Source organism: Pipra filicauda, unplaced genomic scaffold (genome assembly GCF_003945595.2).
Source record: "Pipra filicauda isolate LSUMZ 115617 unplaced genomic scaffold, ASM394559v2 scaffold141_size4267151_pilon, whole genome shotgun sequence".
Classification (NCBI taxonomy): Eukaryota; Metazoa; Chordata; class Aves; order Passeriformes; family Pipridae; genus Pipra; species Pipra filicauda.
The window spans coordinates 1-25,384 of NW_024103896.1; positions in this window are offsets into that span (position 1 = coordinate 1).

Below are 25,384 nucleotides of genomic sequence, written 5' to 3' on the forward strand. Positions count from 1 at the left end.
TTGGTTCCCAGCAGACACCTGCACACAGAGCGCATGTACACAACACGCATAAGCACACACAGTTAGTCACAAAGAACAACATGGACAGAAAACACAGTGGTCACATAAATACAAACACAGATGTCTTATTCTGTTTCCTTCTGTGGCTGATAGTGAGGACATATATGTGTGTATATAAATGCATGTACTTATAAACAAATGCATTATATATATATGTGCATATATTTGTATTTATACATATATATACATGCAATTTCTACAATGTGAATCCCTCCAGCAGCTGCACTCAGACAAGTAGTTTTTCTGGATTTCAGTAAGGCTTTCGATACTGTTCCTCACAGAATCCTTCTGGTTCAGGGTGCTCTGGAGGAGGAACTGTCTGAAGGATAGAGCACAAAGGGTTGTAGTGAATGGGGCTAAATTTGGTTGGTGGGGAATTGAACTGGGATACAACTCTAGGGCCAGTCCTATTCAATGTATTTTTCAATGATCTTGAAGTTGAATGCACTATTAACAAGTTTGCTGACAATACCAAGCTGGGGGGATGGTGATGACTCTTCAGGGAGAGGAGGGCTTGCAGAGGGATCTGGTTTCATTGGAACATTGGGCTATGATTGTGGGATGAAATTTAACAATTCAAAATGCTGGATTCTGCACCTACAATGAAGTAATTTCAGGCACAAGAATAAATTAGGAGAAAAGTGTCTGAGTAGCAGCCCTGCAGACAGGGATCCAGGTATGCTAGTCAGCAGCAGCTCAGTGTGAGCCAAGTGTGCCCTGGCACCCAAGAAGGCAAATTGTATCCTGGGGTGCATCAAACGTAGCATCACCAGCTGGTCAGAAGAGGTGAGTGTCACTGTATTCAGCATTGGGGCAAGTCACTTTGAGTAGTGTGTGCAGTGCTGGAGCCCATAATTTAAGAATAATGTGAAGGTCCTTGAATGTGTCCGGAGGAGGGCAACATATCTGGGGAAACGAGCTGGAGGGAACATCTTACGTGGAGTTCTGAGGACACTGGGTTGTCTAGTTTGAAAAGAAAGAGGTTGAATGTGACTTCATTGTTCTTTGCAGCCTCTTAAGAAGGGGAAGTGGAGAGGGAGGTGCTGATCTCTTCTTCCTGGTATTCAGTGATAGAATGCATGGGAATGGTTCAAGGCTGCATGAGGGGAGTTTCAGACTGCCCATTACAAAGGATTTCTTCACCCAGAGGGTGATCAGACACTGGAACAGGCTTCCTAGAGAGGTGATTAATGCTCCAAGACTCTCGGTGTTTAAGAGGACAGTGCCCTCAGGAATATGCTTTAACTTTTGGTCAGCCCTGCATTGGTCAGGTAGTTGGACTAGATGATCATTATACGTCCCTTCCAACTGAAATATTCTATGCTGTGGTATGCTGTGCTATGCCATGTTAATTTGTCTGCCCAGTAGCTGCATCTGGATCCCAGTGTCCCCAGTTGCTGGTGCCTGGACACACGTCTCTTTGAGGTTGCAGCCTCACTCCAGCTACTGGTATTCAGAACATCTCTCTCACACATACACACACACAAACAGGTCTCTCAGTACACACCCAGACTCTATAGTCTTTCTAGAAGAGTTGTCCTGGACCCTCTTATTCCTCTAGTAACCAGCCTGAGTTCATTATCTCTGCCCCCTTGTACCCATCATGAAGTTCTGATTTCTTGATGTAGCTGCAAGAGTTTGCTGAGGATAGAAAATAAGGAGGAAATGTATTCCAAAAGCTGAAATATTTTTATGTTTGGCCATTTTTTTTTCTTCCGCTAGATGTTAAATAATTTCTTTGTTTTTCTTAAATTTGTTTTGGAGAAGGAATAAAAGGACAGGCAATATGCATGAGATTCCCACTCTTCTAAATTCAGTGGCAAGACTTGCAAGAAGAAAGTTTTCAACAATGGACCTTTTCCAGGTTTTCCATATGCATTTTCTTTCGTAAAAAAGTGAACCAGTGCCAGAATTTAAGGCAGTGCAAACTGGATTAATGGCATTTAATCAATGTATCTGTTTCAATTGTCCTTAACAGAAGACCTGAACCTATGTTTCAAAAGTAAGAGTGATAATTTTAAAAAACAAAATTTTATGTACATCCATTTTGCTCTTATTAAGGAAAGTGAAAGTGTTACACAGGAGGGAGTGAAATTAGCTTTGAAATGATTCTGCATGTAGCTGCTTAAATTCCTTTCCTTTCCCCTGTCTTTTAGCAGAAAGAACATGCTTTCTGTGTCTGTTTTGAAAAAGTTCAATCTGAAGAAGACCAGAACTTGCTGTTTCATTCTGACAACCATGACCCTGTATGCTTGCTCCAAACACCACAAAGTGCCTTCATTACTTACCTCCATTCCTGTCTTTCCCATCTTGTGATACTTTAAACATTGGAGTGGTGTTTGATCACCTTTGAACTGAAGCTGTGTGCTTATTACCAGTTTCATAGCCACAGCTGGGTAACTGCTTTGCAGAAGGAAATTAAATCTGCATGGAAGAAAGGGAAATATTAAGGTAGTTTAAATAAATAAGGTATGTTTTCTCTATCTGGTAGTCTTAGGAACACTGAATTTGTCAGACTGGATCATGCTCCAGGTCTGTCCACCCAGCATCCTGCCTCTAAAAGCAGCCAGGACAGACTGCCTCAGAGGAAGACACATGAACCCCAGCATATGCAGACATGGCATAATCTGTTCCTCTGTGATGTCTTATTTTTAGTCTTTGGAGACTTATATTGGGGTAATTATTGTAGTTCTGGATCTTGTGTTACTGTGTAAACTTCCTTTTCTTTGACAGTTTTTTTTAATTTTTTTTTCTGGGATAAAATAGATGGAATTATATATCCATGTAGCCACAACTGAAAGGGAAATACTATTAAAATTCTTAACTGACTGCTGTGGACTTTTCAGATACATGAACAGAAAGGTTTATGGGGACAATTTTGTGGCTCCTGAGACATAAGTGAATCAAGTGCAGGCGTTATGACAGGTTTCTGTCACAGATCTCGTGACAGGACCATACTACTATGGGGACTTCAGGGTGGTGCTGACTTCTGGAGGACCAGATATGTGTGGACCAGCAGGTATATGCGGGCCTGCTCCTGAAACAGACTCCACACTAAGTCTTGAGCTATCCTGCCACATCCACCTCAGACGTCCCCATTCCTCACCGTGAGGAACCTGTGATGTGTGTCATGGCTCACAAAGTTTTCTACCCCACTTATAGAAAGACTGACCAGCCTAGCCGTATGGAGTCACTGTGCTTGCAGCACAGTGTCTTATCCTTCTAAAAATCAAATAAATATATAAAATTGTTGATTTTTGGCACATAAGAGAATTTCAGCCTTTCAGAGCAATACCATTTGCTTTAACAGGCAGTCACAACTAAACTTATTTCAAGAATGCAGAAATCACAGTTCTTTAATATTGGCTAATTAGCCAAAATTATCTGTTGTTTTGATAAGTCCTGCCAGAAGAGATTGAATAAAAACTTCAAGCCACTGAGGCAGCCTGGACATAAGAAGCACATGGGATTTTATTTTTCTTACTACAGGCTGGGATTTTTTTTTTTTTTAAGATTGATGAACCAAGACACATATATGTATCTTAAGCTACCTAAAGCCTTCAAAACCCACTGCTCAGCTGCTGATTAACTCAAGAGGGTTAAATGACTAAATTTCCACTGTTGCACATATACAAAGAAGCTTATGCGCTGATCCTGTTCCATATTTTATGAGCTTCTTGGATCCCTCACTCAAACAGCAGTCCCAAACCTGGAGTTAATTCCTCTTGTCAGTCTCCCATAGTCCTTCTCAGAGCAATTCTCAACTGGAGACTGTTCCCAGCATGCCAACTCATTGGCACAGTACTCCAGGCTTGCTGAAATCTTGCCTCCTATTCAAATTTTCCACAAAGCTCTCACTGAATAGCCTTCTAAAAAGAAGAAACCTAATTTATTCTAGTTAATGGGAAGGTAAGCTTCTTTTATAACTTCAGTGAAATCCATACTCTGTTCTCTAGACTACTTTCAGGCAAGTTAGGAACAGGTACCCTGCCTTGAAGAACTGTCAGGGCTCTGACTCCCAAAAAGGAGTCAGTGGGAAAAAGACAGAAACATGTTCTTGCTTGTACAAGAAGCAGAACAAAGATAATATATTAAATGTCTTGAGGAAAAGCCGTGTAATAAAATTTATTATATTAAACAGAATGCAGCTAACCTCACCTGCAGAATTATATTTTTTTGACAGTAAATTTGTAGGGAAAAAAACACAAATACTTTGAAACTTCTTTTTTTCTGTTTTCCATAGGCAATTTTTTTTCACAGGTGTCAATATAATTAAAAAGTGCCTCCACAAAGTATTTCTAGCTCTACTGAAAACTTCCATGCACTTCTATCACTACTGAGAAATGGAAGGTGAGGTGGTGACTGTAAAGATATTGCAACCATTCATACATGCAAACTTTGCCTTCCTTGGTAATCCTTTATGATCTTTGCTGCACAGAGGGTGAAAATTGCTCCATGATGTGTATCCCATCTGATTCCAAAACAGATGTCACTCTATAGCTGTCTCTTTCTCAGGGAGTCTTATAAGCTTACAAAAGAAGTTAATCTATTAAAAAGCTCTGTACTGTTCATTCTACTTCTATTCTAGTGTCCAAAGGCTCAGAGCTTCTGGCTATGATAATTTATAATGCGTGCTTTCTTCTATATCACCAATGTACATGCATATAACCTGTAGGTTATCTGTAAAGAAGACTGGTGTTTCAGCAGCAGGATTATATTCAAGTATGAGAAGCAAAGGGAAAATTTGGAAACATTTATTATTAGTAGTCTCCCTACTAATTTCCCAGAGACTAGTCCCTGTCCCTCTCTTCTCCTCTTATTTGCCTTTTTTTTTTTTCCTTTGCTGGTCAACCAGGGGAAAAGTTTAGCTGAGATTTTCTATTCAGGTTCTTGTAAGGGGTAAGAATTGTAAGTAAACATAGTACATGGGAATACATGGTCATTACAAGCTGTGCTGATGTGAAGTTCAGCTCTTTCAGTTAATACAGTTTACCTTCAATGAATGCTTTCTGCTTTCAGAAACAAGACTGTCAACTGTTCCCCTCTATCTTACATACATTTGCTCCTGTTACATTGCCATCACAGAAGCAAACCTACTGATATTAGCCTCACAGCCCCAAGAAATTTGTGACTTTGGAGAAAGAAACTTCATGAAAGAGTCAGCTGGAGGCTCAAGCCTGGAAATCAGCTACAGAACCAGTTGAACCAGCAGACAGCAAACAAAATGGTCTCAATGTGGAGCTGTAAGTACAGTAGTGGCAATGGACTTTTCATACCTACCTCAGCCTCTGTATCTCAAGCTTAATTTCCATTTACCTTTTCTGTCAGCTTTCCTTCTTTTCTCTCACTACTCCCTCCTTGTATACCTCTTTCTTTCCTTAATTAGTAATTTCTTTGTCTCTGCTGAATTTCTTTGTTCTCTGGGGTAACCTTGTTCTCTTGACAGGGCAGAGACTGTGCAATGCCCAGCAACATCAGATCTCCATGTGTCGTTTGTCCCCAGGCACCTCTGTGGTAGGTCTGCTAGTAAAAATATGACATGTAGAACCAGGAAATCACTTTCAAAACATTGACGTAATTATACTGAGGAGCCACACATACATGCTAATACAACAAACTGTAAACGACCAGAAGTCAAAAACTTTGCTGTTCTGAGCTGTTCTGTAAGTATACAACCTTGTACAGTGGCCTTGAATGAATATTAATGATGGCACACTTCAAAGGAACCCTGTCTATCAATATTTAACCTCTTTCCGAGGGAGAACCTGGGCTGCTGTTCCTACCAAGTGGCCCAAAGCTGTCCTTGATATTATGTTTACCAGCCTGTCACCTCTCTGAACCAGGGCCAGCCTGGGTGTTCCTTAGCTGTACACTGCCCACGTATGAGGAGCTGTTTGCTCGTTGAGGACATCAGTGGATTCAATTGTAGAAGTCAATTAGTACCCTTCTAGTCCTCGGTGCTGTTATTTTCCAAGACATCCAGGTGTATGCAGGACTTACCAGCTGCAAATTAAGTAAATAATATATAGAGCAAGAATGAAATCCCTGGTAGCCCTGGGAAGCCAGCTCAGCCAGCTCATTATCAATGCTGGAAGTGTTGTGCTGATGAATCAGAGCAACAAGAAAAGGATTGATGGGCTGGCATTTAGCAGCAATGACATCAGGTTAAAAAGATAATATTTTTTTTTGCAACATTTGAAAACTGGAACACTTTATCATCTTTCCTCTAAAATCACTGTTTTGTTGCAAGATCAATATTTTTATCTTGAAATGTATGAGCAGAGTAACAGCTTTAGAATATGATATGTCATCATCATCAGACCACATAAATCTTGAAAAACAGGATTATTTTGAAATGTGCAGTCCTGAGCTTACCAGTTAAGAAGTCACAGAAATTACTTATTTTAAACCATAGAATTATAACTAGAATCCTAAAGGGCTTTTGGTGAGAGAAGGTTTTTCAAGATTAAGAACACCGGTACCTCAAAAAACTTAGTTTTCAGCAACTAAGGACAGAAAACCAAATTCTTCACAAATTCTGATCACCAGACTCTGAAAAACTTCCAATATAGAGATTTTTGAAAATAATGCAGATCTTTAAAAGGACAAACTCAGGTCAAAGTGAGTAATCTTTAAAAGTGAGTAATTCTTTACTTAATCTAAGTAAAGAAGCTTTTGTGTGAATAACAAAATTTTCTATTAATAAAAGTGTCACATGCCTTTGAAAGACAGTTTTTCCTAACGCTAATGTGAAAGTTGGACTGGGTGGCATGACACTTTTTAAATTGACTTAGCGTTATGTGCTAAAATCAAGTTCTTAGTTGCATCCTTCTCAACTGAGATTTTAATAGCTGTCAATGTGAGCACAAAGTGCTGCTACAGAGCACAGAGGTGTCAGGTTAACAGTGGATTTTATGCTTGCGACTATTTAGCAAAACCAAACTTCTGTTTCTTTTCAAGATAAACTACTAGCAGTTAATCTGTCCAAAGTTTCTATTCATAAAAGACTGGATAAAAGTTTGTTAGGTTTTGACTTGTAATTTAATCTGCTTCTATTAAAAAGTTCTTAATTTACCATTTTATATTGCAGGAAAGTGTCTCTGTAGATACAGCCTGTTTTCTTTCTGTTTCTCTGTAACATTTACTGTTGATTGCTGCCAGAGGGAGGTTAATGGGCTAATTGGATCTTAGGTTTGATGTGATTCTGCTTTTATTTTCCTGGAGTTCCTATACTTGTTTTATCATCATTGTCCTCTTGTAAGTACATAGTTTGTAACCCCTCAGTCCATGCTTTTTTCAGACTCTGTGTTTCACAACTGGGAGGGTAAGATTTGTTGTCTAAATACAGGAAGTTATCATCATTGTAAGCACAGAAAGATATCCTTTCAGGCTTACAGTTGCTGCTTCTGAAGGCTGCAGGTCTTCCAGACCTGTCCCACTTCATGTGTTTTTAGGACACTCTTGGGTGTCCTGCAATGCACTAAGAACCTGTAAAAAGGCAGCTGAATCCTTCCCAGACAGCCTTACACTGTTTTACGTGTTACACAGAGTCTAGCACAATGAATCTCATATCCTGACAAGTGGTTCTGGGTGCTATAAGCCATACTATGTACTTTGTGAGACAGTCATAAATGTGAACTTAAGGAAGACCATGGATAGGTCAAATCTGTGCTATAAAATATCTTCAGAGTGGAAACTTTTTTTTTCTTGTCAGAATTTGGCACAGACAAATACTTCATAGGAACAAATACATTTTATTTTCATTTATTTTTGAAAACAGGAAAAAATTTATCTCAATAAAAGACATTTTAATTGTCTGACTTCAAATGGCTTTGTTTCCATTTTAAAATGTCATTTTAGATGTATGTGCACAAAATCACATGTCCATCTGTCTATATCATATCTAAGCGTAATGTAAGAAGCAAAGTTGGAATGGAAACTTCGATTTCTGTTCTCAAGGAATATTTATGTCACCTTGGAGTAAATTCACTTGCATTTAATTTTGTGGGATACTTTATGAAAAGTTTCCCTTTGTAACACAAGGAATGTGTTGGAAGGCTGTTACTTGACAAGATGGTAAGATCCAGGTTCTCACCAGCTCCATGGCTGTAGAATGAGTGATTTTTTTCTTAGAATTGATAGTGAGCAGTTATCTCTTTTAACACATACATTTTTAACACTACATAGAATTCTCCCTAAAAGCTTAAGTGTTTCCTTCATTTAGGGAAAGTTGGCTAATGCAAAACCAAGGAAGTATCAGTTTCTTAAAAAAAAAAAAAAAAAGAGAGGAAACATATTCATACACTCTAGATTTGAGTAATCTCCAGATATGTCCTAAATAAATTCCCCAGAAATTACTAAATTAAAATCATATGTAAAAAATTGGCTCAGTGGTCCCATCAGCTCACCAAGGTATGAAAAAACTGAGATAGGTTCATTCATTGGATGTTTAACACATAAAAGATTTTTCTGAGATGCTGGAGCTGAGTAAGGCAGCCCAAACTGCTCTCTGTATAACAACTAGCACAATTAAGAAAAGGTGACAGGCGATAGTAGTAGGTGACTCTCTTCTGAGAGGTACAGATTCCCTTTGCCAACTTGACACACCATCTAGAGAAGTGTGTTGCTTATTGGAGGCTCCTATTAGGGCTGTCACTGAGAGACTACCAAGTCTTGTACAGTTCACTGACAGTTTTCTGCTGCTGTTGCTTCATGTGGGAACCAGTGACACAGCCAGGAGCAGTCTGAGGAGAATAAAGAAGGATTACGGAGTCCTGGGAGTGCTGGTAATGGACTCTAGAGAGCAGGTAGTGTTTTCATCAATCCTCCTGGTTAGAGGGAAGGGGTTTGAAAGGGCCAGTCAAGTCTGGAAAAATAACAAATAGTTAGAGGACTAGTGCCACAGCTAGGGATTTGGCTACTTGGACTCGGTTAGGAAAGCTAAAGCCCTGATAGAAATAAATCTGGCCAGGGACATAGAGGGCAACAAGAAAAGCTTTTATAAGTACATTGGTGATAAAAGGAAGACTAGGAAAAATATGGGCCCTTTCCAGAAGGAATCAGGAGGTGTGGTTGCCTGGTATATGGAGAAAGTTGAAGTACTCACTGACATTTTTGGCTCAGTCTTCACAGGCAAGTGCTTCACCATCCAAGTTGCAACAAGCAAAATCAGTAACGGGGAGAATGAAGAACTGCCCACTGTAGAAGATCAGATTCGAGCTCTGAAGGTCCACAAGTCCATGGGACTTGATGAAATGAATCCACAGGTTCTGAGGGAACTGGCTGATGAAGTGACTAAACCACTATCCGTCATATTTGAGAAGTCTTGGCAGGCCACTGAAGTTCCCGCTGACTGAAAAAGGGGAAACAAGCCCCATACTTATAAAAAGGGAAAAAAGAAAGACCCAGGGAACTACATGTCAGTCAGTCCCACCTCTGTGTCTGGTAAGATCACGGAACAGGTCCTTATGGAAAGTATGTTAAGTCACAGGTCAAATGTTGAGGAATACATTTAATGCTTGCTGTACAAGCTATCAGTACAGGCTGCAGGTTGAGCTCTGGGGGCAGGAGCCAGAGCCCAAGGCAAGAGGTCATGAACTATCAACCCTTTGGATAACAAAGGGTCTGGGGTGACTGGACACAGCAGGAGCCAATGACCCCCAGACTTTTCCGCATTTAGATTGTAGGTGTATAAAAGACCAGGGGTTCCTTTGTTCAGGGTCCCTCCCTCAAGGCACCCAACTTGAGCTGAAATTTTGTTATTTAGTTATTGCTCCATGACTAAATTATTTTAAGGATCTGGACATCTAAGACTCTGCTATGGGGAACTTGTGGTTGAACTGCTAAGGAAACCTGGTCTGACAGTGTGAATGTGTGTGGGGGGTGTAGCTGTGAAGGACCTTCAGTCCCAGCTCAGGTGATGTGACAGTGGCTTTTGTATGGTTGGATAGGGAAGTTTCCCTAACAGTAAAAAGACAATTGACACTGTCCCACACAACATCCTTATACCTATGTAGAGAGACATGGATTTGATGGATGGACTGTTCAGTGGATAATTGGTTTGATGGTTGCATCCAGAGAATAGTGGTTAACAGCTCTACGGCCAGGTGGAGATCAGTCATAAGTGGCATTCCTAAGGTGCGGGTATTGGGACCAACATTGTTCAACATCTTTGTTGGTGACATGGATTACAATTCAGGGCATCCTCAGCAAGTTTGTTGATGACACCAAGGTGTGTTGTGCACTTGACATGCTGGAGGGAAGGAATGCTGTCCAGAGGGACCTGGACAAGACTGAAAGGTGAACCTCATGAAGTTCAACAAGGCCAAGTGCAAGGTCCTGAACATGGATCCAGGCAATCACAAGCACAAATACAGGCTGGGGAATAAATGAATTGAGAGTGGCCCTGAGGAGAGGGACTTACGGGTTCTTATGGATGAAAAGCTGAATATAAATCAGAAATGTGCGCTTGCAACCCAGAAAGCCAACCCTGTCCTGGGCATCATCAAAAGCTGCATGGCCATCAGATCAAGGGAGGTGATTCTCCCTCTTCACTCTGCTCTTGTGAGACCCTACCTGTAGTGCTGCATCTAGTTCTGGGGTCCTCAGGACAGGAAAGATATTAATGACCTCTTGGACTGAGTCCAGAGAAGGCCATGAAGATGATCAGAGAGCTGGAGCACCTCTCCCATGAGATTAGACTGACAGAGTTGGGGCTGTCCAGCCTGGAGAAGAGAAGACTCTGTGGAGATTTTACAGCAGTCTCCTAGTACCTAAAGGGGCTGCAAGAGAGCTGAGGAGTGGGAATGAACTTAAACTGAAAGAGGGTAGATTTATGTTAGATATTAAGAAGAAATTCTTTACTATGAGTGGGGTGAGGCTCTTGAACTGTTTGACCAGAGAAGGTGTGGATGCTCCATCCCTGGAAGTGTTCAAGGCCAGGATGGATGGGGCTTTGAGCAATTTAGTCTAGCGGAAAATATCCCTGCCCATGGCAGGGGTTGGAACTGTGATGATTTTTAAGGTCCCTTCCTATCCAAACCATTCTGTAATTTTATGAGCCCTATATGTTGAATAGTACTATCAAAAGAGTACACTGAATTTCACTTAAAAAGAATGAGACTATTCAGTTCATCAAAGTAAAGTCAGTCTTGATAGAAACCCTGTCCTGTAACTTCAGCTCTTTTGCTTAACACAGTTGAGGAAAACATATGTCATGAATTTTACATGATGTCAACTTGTCTACAGTGAGTTGTAATTTTTTTTGTGTTGAGAATTAAATATTTTTCACTCTCATCTGGTTTTGCAATGAATGCATTTGACCTATGAAAAAATAAACAAGAATCACCATCCAGATCCTTATTATGAACAGTAAGAGCATTTTTATTTACTTTTAAAAGCTTTAAAGGCAGCAACCATAAACACATGCAAGTAGAACAGAGCAGTCTAGCTTTAATGCAGAACTCATTAAACTATTTTCTCCATTTTTTGGGTACAACTGATTTGTGATTACAGCTGGGAATATATATATGTCTGAAGTGATTCCCCAAATGTTTTACACAGATGGCTTTTGGTTGATTTAATCTCAAACTACTTTTTTTTTTTTTTTATGCTGCTGATTTTGAATGTGTTTTTTCAACAAATGTTGTTGGTTATCAAAGGGATGTGTGGGTATTTCTCCTCTTTATATGGTTCTATGAAACACATAAACAGGATAAAGGCTTAATTGGGTAGTCTGTGATGTAAATATTCTAAGTGTTGTAGATACTGTCATCAAGCTTTCACTGTCTGCAGAAGAGAAGTATAACCTAGTGATTAAACTAGTGGACTGTGATTCAGGATATCAGAGTTCAATTCCGTCATCTAAATGTACCGTAATACAAAACTCTAAGCTTCATTCTTTAGTTTCCACTTATGGTTTGTCTTTACCCATCATCCAGTTGCTTGGTTCAATCCTTTTGTGCCACATGAAGGAGGATACTGCAGGCTAACAGTGAAAGGTTAATGCATAAGGGAACATGCTTTGAAATCAAATGACCTAAATTATTGTTGCGTTGATTAATATGCAAGAGATATTGTGTGTGAGACAGCATCATCCTGAAACAGTCTCATCTAAGTGAAAGGACATAGAAATATTCACCCCCTGGGCATTCTGAAAATATTTTTAGCTTCATTGGTATGGAACCAATATCCTCAGGAGCTGGAATTGAATGTTCTTAACGCGAGGCAGAAGAAGCAAGTGCAGCACAATAACAAAATGTGACATGCCATTAGCAGAGTCCCAGTGATTCTTGCTCTTCCTTGTTCCCCAAATAAATGTGCATTAGTAACAGAAATCTTCCTTTTAAGACCAAAGGATTGAAAAGTATAGACTATCAGGCCTAGAGACCACTGATTTCAGGTGACATAATGGAGTCACCTGACAGAGCTGAGAAAAATCCTGTGTGCGCAGAAATCATAGATCTCCCAGTTGTAGGATGTCACTGTTTTTTCCTGTGGGTTAGTGATAAAGTGAGAGAACAAAGACTGCTAGGGAATAGACGTGCTTGATGGCAGGTGAAGGGAAAGCTATAGTTGAGGGCTGAGCACCTGATTGCAGACGGGCAAGAGAGAAAAGGAAGAAACCTGTGTGGGATGCCCATCACACTTTTTAGTTAGACGAGGACTTAAGTAATACATAAAACAGCAAATTCCATCTTCACTGGATAAGATAGCAGTAGGCAGTGCTGTCACAGGGAAAAAAAATAAGGAAAAAGAGAAAAAATATTTAAGGAAGATAGAAGGAAAGATGGAGAACTAAATATCTGATCTGCCCCAAAGAGGCACAATCTCAAGCATCCTCTGACTGAAATCCTCACTACTTTGTGATGGCTTCTATTTATTTAGAACAGGAATATTGAATATTTTATTTACTGGGTCCCCCTGAACTGGCTTGTTTTATCCAGAACTGGTCAAATCAAAAGCACTAACTCCTTTTCTCCATCAGCTCTTTAGATATTTGTTACTACAGCAATGCCCCTTCAGCTTTCCAGACGTGAAAGGAAAACTCACATCAGAGAGTGACAGCTTGTTTCTTTACTGCTGCTTTTCACAGCTCAGTGAGCTTCAGCAAAGTTGTGCTTTGCTGTACCTAACTTTCTTGCTCTGCCTTAGCGTGCTGAAGAGCACCCTTGTTTCCAAAGACATTTGGCAATTAGCCATAAATGGAGCTTATTCTTTACTGCCATTGGTGGGAGAGAGGGATTAAATTGATTTCTTTTCTTACAGATGCCTCTGGCCAGCATGGCATAAACTCTCATATCACACATTACATCTGCAATGTGTACTAAAGTTGCAATTGGTTCGTACTATACAATTAACATGAAACAAGGAGAATGACACCTCAAGAACAGAACAAGAACCTAGATAAAATTTGTTGAAATTAAACTGCTTGTTGAAAAGTTTTTTTAAAATCAGTTTACTTCTTGTTTTCATTTTGAAATTGATGAGAATTGGGTTTTTTGTAATCTATTCAGTCTTTTTTGTTTTGTAGGATCTTTTTTCAGGGATGGTGGGGTTTTCTGATTTCTTTTTGTTCAATTCTTCTTCTGATCCTTCTCTCTGCTGGCCACTTGCCAGAAGTCTTGGATGTGAAAATGACCATAAACCACTGCTATTCTTTGACACGTATCTGCTGTAATCCATAAAATTCTAAGTTTTTGAACAAAATAATTCATCGATTTAGGACCAGGGCAAAGTGACTTGCAAATTTTTTGAACAGGGTAATGCATTTCCTAAGCATTTGTGTTCCATGTGGCATTTTAGACTATTGTGAATATTTAAAAAGATTTTATAAAACAATATGAACGAGAAAATATACATGTACACGTATTCCTAAGCCAAATGTATTTCAATTTCACTAAGCTAATAAAAAATGGCACAAAGCAATAATAAAATTGAGGTCACAGCCAAGAATTAATCAATGAGTTCAAATGTTCAAATTATTAAGCTTTCAAACTAACAGTGCAGGTAATCAAATCAAATTATGAGTTTGTCACTATTTGAATTACTTTAAGTTAGTTTTCCTTGGAAAAATTTAAGGAGGAGATAGATTTCTTTCCTCTATGATCTATAAGTACAAATATTTGTGGGGAAAGAATAAAAGTTCCCACAAGATGGTAAAGTACTTAATCTAAGTGCAGTTTTTTCTCTTAGCTTTGCTCATCTGGATGTTAGTCAGTAATTTTAAAGTAGTCATGTAGTCCTTGTGGAAGTGACAAAAAGAGGCACAAAACAGAGCTCTATTCTGCTTTTCTAATCTCAAATGTTCAATTTAGACTGAGGTGAACTACCCACTGCAAATCTCTCAGTTCATGTAAAGAGTATGTACATGATTATTTTGGTCTGGACAACTATTTTAGTTATGAAAAATCCTGCTTTAGACATCTAACTTTTATTTTCTTTTTATGGTTAGGTAAAAATGATCTGGGCCTGAGCATTTGTTCTAAGCTTAGCCCTTTGACAACATAATTCAGAATATACAAGTGATGAACTCCCTTTGTTTGTCTTAGCAGAGTATGACTAGATGAATGCCATTTGAATGTCTCCTCCTTAAATCTCACTGCTACACATTACTGTGGTTGTTCTTATTCCACCCCCTAACTTTAGAACAAAAGAACCTTTTCAAAGACTTCACACAGAGGTGATGGATAAATCATACACATTAACCGCTTTTGAATAACACTATTTTAACCTGAAAAGTCTATTAATTCTCTGATGTTTACTTTAAGAAAATTATTTAAGGCATTGTTTATGCATATGCTGACACATGCATATAGTATAATTGAAAAAAAAAATAATAAGGAAAAAAAGATGAAGGCAATTGTCATCACACACAAAGAGACTGAATTCTACTTAATTTCTTCAAAACTTTCACTCCAGTAGTTGTTCTTTGTTATCTTTATGTAGACAGTAAATTTACTGTCAGGACTGGTAACACATTCAGGATATCTGATCAGATGGCAGGCTACTCATACCGGCTTTATTAGTGAGTCAAGTCTTTAATTTTTCCCTTTTCTGTTTAAAGAAAGGTGGACACCTTTGACTGTGATTTACAAGAAAAGATAAAGACTCATCATTCTGGTGCAAAGATTTTTCTTTTTCAGGATGCTAGCCTGTATGCTTTATCCTGTGTGTACATCTGCGGCTTTTTAGCCAGTTGAGTGGACACAAATCCTCATGGCTCAATCTTATAAAATCAAATCTTTAGTGTATGATAAAGAATTCTATGACTGAGTAGCCCTAATGTTTGCCAAACCCAGCCATATTGATTCCAGATATAGATACTCAGAATGGATTTAAAAAGGGAAGTCATGATGCTGGCCACCATGATGGGTGTTATACAAGCAGTTGACAGAAACTCATCCTTCACACAAATACTTAAAATATACACATAACTAAAAAGAATTTTCACATATTTAACACTTAGGGAGTTGGGTATTTGTTATTGAATAATAAGGGGAAAGGGAGCGTTAGCCAGTTAAACATTAGGTGTTTAAGATACTTCTTTTTCTTTTTCTTTCACAATCTGTAGAGTGATAGACATCTCTACTGGGCAATTTGGCCTGTCTAATTTAGGCATCTCTCTTACTGTCATATGAATCGTCATCTAAAGGAACCTATATTTGTATTAACCTTGGAGTGGGTCTAGGTAATTAGCTTAGGCTCGGTAGTTATTTTTAGATGGTAAATATATACAAGCGTTTCTGGCCGAGGCTTCTTTAAATTTTTCTGAATATGCCCTCTTCACACTGAATTTTCCTGGGCATGATTTAAACCTCAACCCACCATCCTTATCAGATGCAAAACTGAACCTAACTAACTTTTTAGGCATCTATACTTCAGACATGTAGTCATTCAGTAGCCTAGACGCAGATTTCTAGTGCCATCTGAGATGCCCCAGGGTATTCCATGTGGCTCTGAGTAATGCTCCTGTTGCTTGTGTCATTCTGTCAGCATTTTGTGGATGATTTGGACACTCCATAGTGTTGCAAATTGCACAATATGTTTGGCAACTGAACAGAGCCTGTAGGGTGGAAGTCAGCTCCAGATTAAGACATTTAAACTCAGATGCCTGCATGTAGGTGTTTACCTGTGAGTTAAGTGCCTAAGGTCCTGCTTTACTCAATGAAAATTTAATCGCTATACTGAAGCCTGAAAAGCAACTCTGCTGACCTTCTGGCTTTAGCCAGACTTAAGGTCAATTGAATTGCTTTGGACTCTATATATTGACGAGGGACTCAAAGCCTAGGGCTAGAAGCCAGACAGAAGGCTTAAGGGCATCTCAGATAGCTCCAGAGGCTTGTGTGAGGACAAATTAATGGACTTAGTCTGTGCTGCTATAATAGGAGTTTGGACACTGTTTCACATGCAGACATCTACATGTAGGCATATTAAACTAATGATAGTTTTATCTCAAATTGAAACACACCATGAAGGTGGAGGAGATAAATCCTGTGCTTGATATCCAGGCACATGGTTACTGGTATTAGATATGTCAACATTTCTCATGATGAACAAAGGACTGTATATTCATAAACATAATTTCTACAGCTTCAGACAAGATGGGCCAGTAAATCACTGGCAGAGTTTGTGACTCAAGGAACCCGACACAAACTTCTGAAACAGTAGACAAAAATCTAATAGACACCAACAAAACCAAAAATGACAGTGTGAAGCTGAAGGCAATTACTGACTTGAAAAAAGATATGAATTTAGTGACTGCACTTGATGAGGCAGACCCAGCAAAGTCTGTGAGCAGCAGACAGATTGATGCAGATGAATGGTATGATGAATCTATGTTGCAAGGAAATACTGAACAAAGAGATTAGGAGGCAGAGAAAGAGATGAGTAGAAATATATCAGGAAAAGTTATTTTAAAAGGGAGAAAGGTCCCGGTTTTGACACTGTGTGGGCTGAGGAAGCTCTATGGACCAACTCTATGAAACAAGGAATCATTTCTCTTTTATAACCCTTAGCTCATACACAGTAAAAAACATTCCTTCTACCCAAATACATAGATCCCCATGTTTATTGCCAATGGTTTTGCTACTTGAGAAAATTTTGGCAAGGGAGGTTGACAAATGTAATTAGCAAATATAGCATATACTGTTTTATATAAAATATTTTGAGACAATTGCCCTTAAGGTTAGTGTGGAGAGTCTTGGCTCTCACTGATAATGCTGGCGAGGGAAGAATGAAGGAAGTGAAAATAATGCCAGTCCACAGTAACGACCCATCGGGAGTGCCGTATGCTCCATACTGTGAGCTGTCAGGGAACCTTTAGTTCCAAGGAAATATGGATATTCATTTATGTCTTGCATGTGTCAGACACATTGGAGCTGACATTAAAAAAATCAAACTAGGCAAGTGCTGTAGTGTTACATCTTACATTTAAATCATTGTGCTGGCAATAATTTTTTATTTGAGCCTATTGGGGTGTGAAAAAATTCCTGGCTAGAAAACTCTTCCGTGTCAAGTCTCGGTTAATAAAAGGAGATGGTACAGTGACTAAGACTCACGAATTCTGTGCTTTGGTGCCTTGTTTTTTTCCTGGAAGGGGAATTAGGATTTTTTGCAGGGACTAGTTCATGGTTCTTGCCAAAGAACCTAAGAGAGAACAAATGTTTTTAACAGGCAAAGCAGGGAATTAATTCACTGATTTGTGTTACATGATAGGGTCATTACATCAGTGTTGGCTGAAAGCATAGAGAATACCTTATTCATGCTTTACTTGAGAGTTTCCTCTGCTGGGAAACTGTTCATGAGAACCCTGCACACCTTTGTAATCTCTTTTCCATGAGTAGAACTGGACCAGCACAGGAAATGGGATTATCATCCAAAGCATAGATTTGCTTGCATGTTCTCCATGGCCATTTAGAAGTCAGATTTTACAGTATTACCTTCAGTTCTAGGTTGAAACTTCAACCTCCTTATGCCGGATTTTGTACAGATACACCTGGTATGCTAATCCAGCCCAAAACTTAGTGAGAAGAAGGCAGATTTATTACAGTAACAGTTAAGAAACTGTAGTATAGAGAAGTAATTCTCTTAGACCCTGGCCTAAATCTGTGTCAAAGAAAAGAAAAAAAAAAGTCATAGTTGAGTCTGATCACCAAGATTTGATTCTCATCATTAGGCAATATAGATGCATTGGCAAATCAGTATATCTAAAGAATCATCAGTAAATCATGATTATTTTACATGTAATCCTGTCTTCACAAGGTGCTGCTACTCACTTGTTAGCACCTCTCCTGCTAAGAAGAGATTAGTGGTGGTTTGTAGAACACTAGCAAGGTAAGAGCCAGAGCAATAATATAACTTAAACCAGTTCATTACAGAGACATAATGCAACCTCATTTGCCTAATTGGACTTTCAGGCTGCTTTTGGATGTTAGTTTCTCTCTTTCGTAACCAGTCAGGTGTGCATGCAGGGAGTCATATTTTTTCTGACTACTGCAACGTGGGGAACTAAAAGCTACTTTGAACTCCTGCCAAGGCACTTTGTGTTTCGGTTTTGCAGAGCCTCAAGGTCATTTTGTGCAGAAGAAATACAAGCTCAGATTCCTCATGAGTACATGAGGGATGGCTTCCCACAAATATCAGCTGTACTCTGCAAGGCTTTGCCCATTTGACAGGAAGAGAGATGAAAATATTGTCTTTAATGGGCATAATTCTGTCACCAAACTCTCCATACACTTAGATTTCAGCAGTGGGGAAAGAGCTACACTGGAAAAAGAGCAAGATCTGCTTTCCCATGCAACTAACTCAGCAACATCTCTTCTACCTAGAAATCTTCTGGTATCAGCCCAAAGGCTCATTTGCACAAACTGACACTGAAGAACAAGGAATATGAAGGACTAAAGGATTAAAAAAATAAATCTAAATGCCCTCCAAACTGTCTTATACGTAACATTTATACATGGTTTCATTCACCTGTTTAATTCTCTTTCCCCTGCAGGCCTGCTAACTAGGAGACCAGCACACCTCATTAGTATTTACATTCTATTGAGTGCTTCATTAGCCCTGGTATTGTATTAATGATAGCTAGGGGAAAATAACCCAGAAAGTGAAGTTTGGAAATGGAGACTGTTTAGGATGTGATCAATCAAATAAATATATAGTTTCATGTAAAGGACTGGAGGAAAAATTGACCTGAATGTTACTTCCAATCAACATAATATATGGAAATGGATGGAGGTATCTTTGATTACTGCTGTCCTTGCTCTTTTGCTGATGGAGTGATGATCATGCTCATACTACCATTTTCTTTTGCACAGACAGACTACTGCGTAATGCAATGCACACTGACACATAGAAATCTTCCAGACAGGATTCATGTGTGCAAGGATCTTTGCACCTCCATGCTTTGCATGTCCCTGATTCCCACTCTTGATGTGCTCCAGTAGAGGAGGTCTGTAAGTGTGTGTGTGTGCCCATTTAAGATGTGGGCTCTGTAATGACAGAAGCTAGTACATATTTGCATTTAACTTATGGCGTAACTTACTGTGTTTTCAGAGCAAAATCTAAGGTTTTAATTCCTGCTGACATGAAGAAAGGAGGAAAGCAGATCCCAAACTGGGATCTTAAAAACAGTAAGATTAGTCTTCTGTGATCCATTGTGAGACTGTGACTTTTTTCATCTCCCTGCACCAGTTTTCCCCTTCCTCCTCCTGTTCTTTTCCAGAGGACCTCTGGGAATCAGCGCTACCTCTTCGTATATGTTTGTATCTTTTTTTTTTAAATAACGTTGACCTGATCTTGAGTAGAATTTCACAGCCTTGTAATTCTTGTAATGAGTAATAGTGATAAGGATTACAATGTGCAAACAAGTAGCTGCTGAAAAGACCTCCAGTTAATAATTTGTGACTGCTTATGTTCAAACATGAAATTTTCCTTGGTGTTTGAATATTTCCTGCAATTTTCTAATATATACTTATACTCCCCCCCCCCAACCCCTGGACAGATCAGCTAAAATTCAGTCTTCAGGGACTTCATAAATAGGCATGCAGTTAGCTTTTCACAGGTTTTTTATTCTACTTTGCTCATGATGTATGGCTTAACTGCTTATTGTAAAGGAACGTCTGGGAGTTGCACAGGCTGGGGTTTTTTTCAAGAATATGCCTCTTGTCACTGTTATTGACATGAAATGGTGTGTATTTCAGCACTTAATTGGTGGCTTAATACGTTTTCAGTGTTCAGCACTCTGCCATTCTGAGATTACTTTCACTTTGGCTGAGTAGAGAAAAATGGGAACATCGGTGACTGCTTGTCATTCTTATATCAATAATAGCTGAAAGCTACAGCACTAAGGTCTTGAAACAAAATGGTGACACAAGAGGCGACTGTTTTTTCATCATACTTGAACTGTCATGAAATCACATGTTGTATGTGTATGGAAGATGTTGCAAAAGCAATGAGGTTCCTGATCCATGCACTCTTCTATTGATCTTTCTGACACAGGAAGCAGGGAAAAAATACGATACTGTAACTCTCTGCAGTTGCTCTGGAGGAGGAATAGAAAAGAGCTCACATCTTTCTCAGTTAAAACCTTTTGGTTTTTTTGTAAAGATTTAACATTAGATTTCCACTCATGTATGCTTTTTGGAAAGAACCTAGATGAATTCAGTGATTGCTCTTCTTGAATGGGATATTCCACATACAAGTTCAATTTGATCCTTGACATAATTTTGCAAGTCAAACAGAAATCATGTTAAAACATATTCTCTGCAAGTCTGGCCTCTGCATAAAGCAATCAATATTCTTTAATTAAAGGGTGATACTATTGATTCTAATTAAGCAAAATTGCCTACCTCATTCATTTACAGTTCATATGTGTTCCTAGAGACAAGATGACTTAGTGCTCTTAGTACTACTTTCCAAATACAAGAGAAACATACTTATTTTTTAAAAAAATCTCAACTCTAGCACCAAGTGCTACATGTGTCATTTTTCTCTTGATGAATAGACAATCTGATGTGTATAAACATAATTTTAAAATAATAAATTATGTAAGTAGGCAATACAAATGTGCAAACATACGGTTTTGGAAAATTGAATTTTTAAATGTTGGAATCATTAGATCGCTGAAAAAGCTCTGCAGCTATTAGTGGCACACTTTAATATATCTTGGAGACAATATTTTTCACTCCAAATAATCTGTCAGGAAATCATTTCTGTGAAAAGTGTACATGTATTCTATGCTGAGGTGTGCTAAAGAGAAAACCTTATAAGCACATTTATCATTTCATTTGAAAAGAGGAATCTCAATTATATTGACACAAACTGCAATTTAATATAAACCATGAAATGATTGTTTATATTCTTTTTTTTTGTGACAGGAACCAATATGTAACCAAGGGTTAATGACCCGAAGTTTTCTGAAAAGCTACATTTTAATTTTCATTGGAGGATAATTTAAAGAGAGAAACTTTAATTCACTATATACATAAATATCCTAGTGTTAACCCCTAGGATTGGTATGGCCTTAGGATGCTTTGCTTAATTACATTTTTTTGTATTTTCTTTTTTTTCTGGGAAGTGCCATTAGACAGTAATTAGAAAATTATGACATAGACTGAAAAATGTATTACCTGAGGGTTTCATGTCTGGTTTTGCAGAGGAGATATACAGTGTATCAAAGACCTGAGAGAGTAATGGATTTGGAAGACATTAAGAACAGAGCATTTATGAGAAAATTTAAAATGAAATAAAAAAAACCAAAAGTAATGAAAAACCTGCTGACATTTAATGCAAGCAGTGAGGTCTGTAAGTGTTAGATGTGTACTTGATTTATTTTTGAGATAGATCTGGTCTGATTTGTTTTCCTAGTAACACCAACAGATGAGCTTATAAGAATGGCTGTATTACAATCTACATGGAAAATTTCAGTCAAACAAATGTGGAAATTCCTGACAGTGTTTTACTGATACATAATGTTTTCTTTACACAGCTGGAGGCAACCATCTGGACCTGTTGTTTGTGGACAGAGAAGGACTGGTGGATGATGTCATGACTGGACTTGTCTTGGATGCAGTGCTCATGAAATGATGGAGTTAGCAATTATTGGAGAAGTAAGGAGGGGGATCAGCAAAACTACCACCTAGAACTTCCAGAGGGCAGACTTTGGTCTTTTTAGGACACTGATTGAGAGAGTCCTAAGGACTAAAGGAGTCTAGGAAATCTGGGGTCGCTTGTCAGCAGCGACTGAACATGAGCCAGCAGTGTGCAGAGGTGACCAAGAAGGCCAGTGGCATCCTGGCCTGTATCAGCAATAGTGTGGTCAGCAGGAACAGGGCAGTAATTTTTCCCCTGTACTCAGCACTGGTGAGGCCACATCTCAAATCCTGTATTCAGTTTTGGGCCCCTCACCGCTGGAGGGACGTTGAGGTGCTGGAGCAGGCCCAGAGAAGAGGAATGAAGCTGGTGAAGGGGTTCAGAGCTCAAGTCTGACGAGGAGCAGCTGAGGTAGCTGGGGGGTTTAGTCTGGAGAAAATGAGGCTCAGAGGTCACCTTCTTGCTCTCTACTGAAATTACCTGAAAGGAGGTTGTGGTAGGGTCAAGTCTCTTGTCCCAAGTAACAAGTAGAAAGTGGTCTCAAGTTGTGCCAGGCAAGATTTAGGTTGAATATTAGGAAAAATTTACTCACCAGAAAAGGTTGTCGTGTGCTGGAACAGGATACCCAGGAAAGTAGCTGAGTTACCATCCCTGGAGGTATTTAAAAGACATGTAGATGTGGCATTTAGAGATAGAGTTTATTGGTAACTTGGCAGTTGCTGGATTACCAGTTGGACTCAATGATCTTAGATGTCTTTTCCAACCTAAGTGATTCTATGATTCAGAGCAACACAGTTACAAAGGGTGGTAAATGTTATGGCAAATATTACAGTATAGATTGTTTAGGCACTTACATGGAGTACTGAAATCTTACCAAAAATACACTTGCCATTCCAGAGGAGATGGGAAATTGTTTTATATAAACCTGCTTGAATTATTGATCGTTTGAAATAAGCCTTGATCTTACAGCTAATTTTGCTGAGGGCGAAATTAATAGCCATGTGGTAGACAATGGACTACAGATGAATATGTTGCCTGGAGCCAGCCATTCAGTGAGAAGACATGGTGAATTTTGTGATTCATGCCCTATAATTTTAAAACAAAACTGGAGTGAATTAAAAGCTATATAATACTGCTAGTATATTCCATCTACTTTGTTGCAAAAAACCAACAGGAGATATTGTACAATCTTTCTTCAAGCTCTAAACCTGCAGAGTTTTTGGTGGATTTTGAAAATAGCCCAAGGACATTGGAGACATGCCAATATTGTCAAAACTGACCAATCTATTTATATAGCTGCTTCTGCTCTTTGAAATGTTGAATGGAAGAAGTAAACAAAGTTATGAATGATAAAGGGTCTTTGGGCCCTCAAATTGAAAGAAAAACACCCTTAAAGGTTATAATTAGCTCTGTTTGAGAGTTCTGGCAGGCTAATGAGGGACTGATGAGCAGGACCAACAGTAGTTATCTACACTGCATTTAACAGCTAAAATAAGCCAGGCTGGTTCAGCAGTATAGGGCAACTCATATCTGTCTGACTTAACTGTTTCTCCTAGGCACATGACTCCATATGTTCAAGCGAGTGGAAAGTGTCACTGTGCTATCCATCACTGATACAAGGGATGGTCTGGGAGTGGGGACACTGGCCATGACTGTGCCAAGGATCTTGCCAGCAGTTAGCTGGGATGGATGATCATGAACCAGTGCTTGAAGCTGTATGCTCATCCTGTTTACTATTCTTTTTAACATAGGAATAATCACGGTCATCATCTTCTTGCAATTTTGTCTCTTACTTAAATCAGGTAGTAAAGTGTTGATTTTGTTCCCTGCAGTACATTGGACAATGCACAACAAATAAAACGAAGCCACTGGAGAGATGAAAAACAGGGAGTTATTACCAAGAGATCAAGATAAGGAGTAAGGTACCTTGTTATTTTGCAACATGTATCTGCAAGTTTCTAGTTATTTATAGTCAAATTGTGTCCCCAGATATAGATAACTGAGAGGAGCCCTTTCATAGGTACAAACCAGCACAGAAATGAAACTGCTTGGTGTATGAACAGTGATACAATCCCTACAGAAAGTGAGAGCACTGGTTTGGAGGAGACAGAGGTATGTAGCAAACTCAAAGCCATTTGGCTGACGGATACATTTTGCAGCTTAATATGTATCTTATCTCCAGTTACACCTATTCTTTGTTTGCTGTCCTTGTGTTTCCTGATGCTGCAGCCAGCTCTCTGATTGCAGTGATGAAGAGAGACATGTGGCACTGAATTTCAGTTGTGCATTGATCTTGCCGGGAATTAGCGAAAAAAAAAAAATCAATTGGAGCATCTTGGTTGCCTGCCAAAAAATAAGATGTAAATGACTCATAGTTACTGTATGATGGGTCAGCTTAACAGGTGCTCTGGATAACTGACATGACAGAACATAATGGTTATTGTGGAGAGGCAGTTATAGTATTGACAGGAACATGGAGGCATTTAGGAAAAAAAAGCAAGTAGCAGATTGAGACATCCGTGGTGATGCCAGAACCAGTGATTTTTTAACACTTTCTGAATGAGAGTCACTGTATTTTTGTCACTGGAAAGGTGGTCTGTAGAATTAATAGATACCTGATGAGGTGCATTTGATAACCTGGACCAAATACTTGTATGTAACCAGGCTGTGACAATTTGAGGGGAATTTAGGTAATGAAAAAAAATACAGAGGCATAAAAATAATAAACTGAGAACTTGGGCTAGGAAAAAGCGTGTTGTATTTCTCATTAATTCAAAAACTTAGAACTCTTATTAATCTGTAGATCCAATATATCAAATCATTCTGCAGCTTGTATATGGACTTACAGGCTTGACTTGACCCTGTGTGCATAAGGAAGAAGGGAAAACTGCCAAGGGCAATTTTATCCTCTCTTCTCTGGAAAGCACAGATAATGTACATGCCTAAAGCTTAATCAGAGAGTCTGAAAGATATCAGGTTTCAGACTTCTTCCCTTGTGGAACTGTCTGGTTATGCTGGTGAAAGTGTTCTGTGACAATTCATTCCACCATGGCCTCATTCTACTTCATAGTACGGTGGGCAGAACCAGGTTCTCTCATGTACAATACCTGAAACACAGCCTGATTTAATAGGTGGCAGCCCTACCCAGGGCAGAGAGGGTATGTATATCTTTAAGGTCTCTTCCAACCAAACCACTCTATGATTCTATGAATACTCAGAAAGTGAATACACC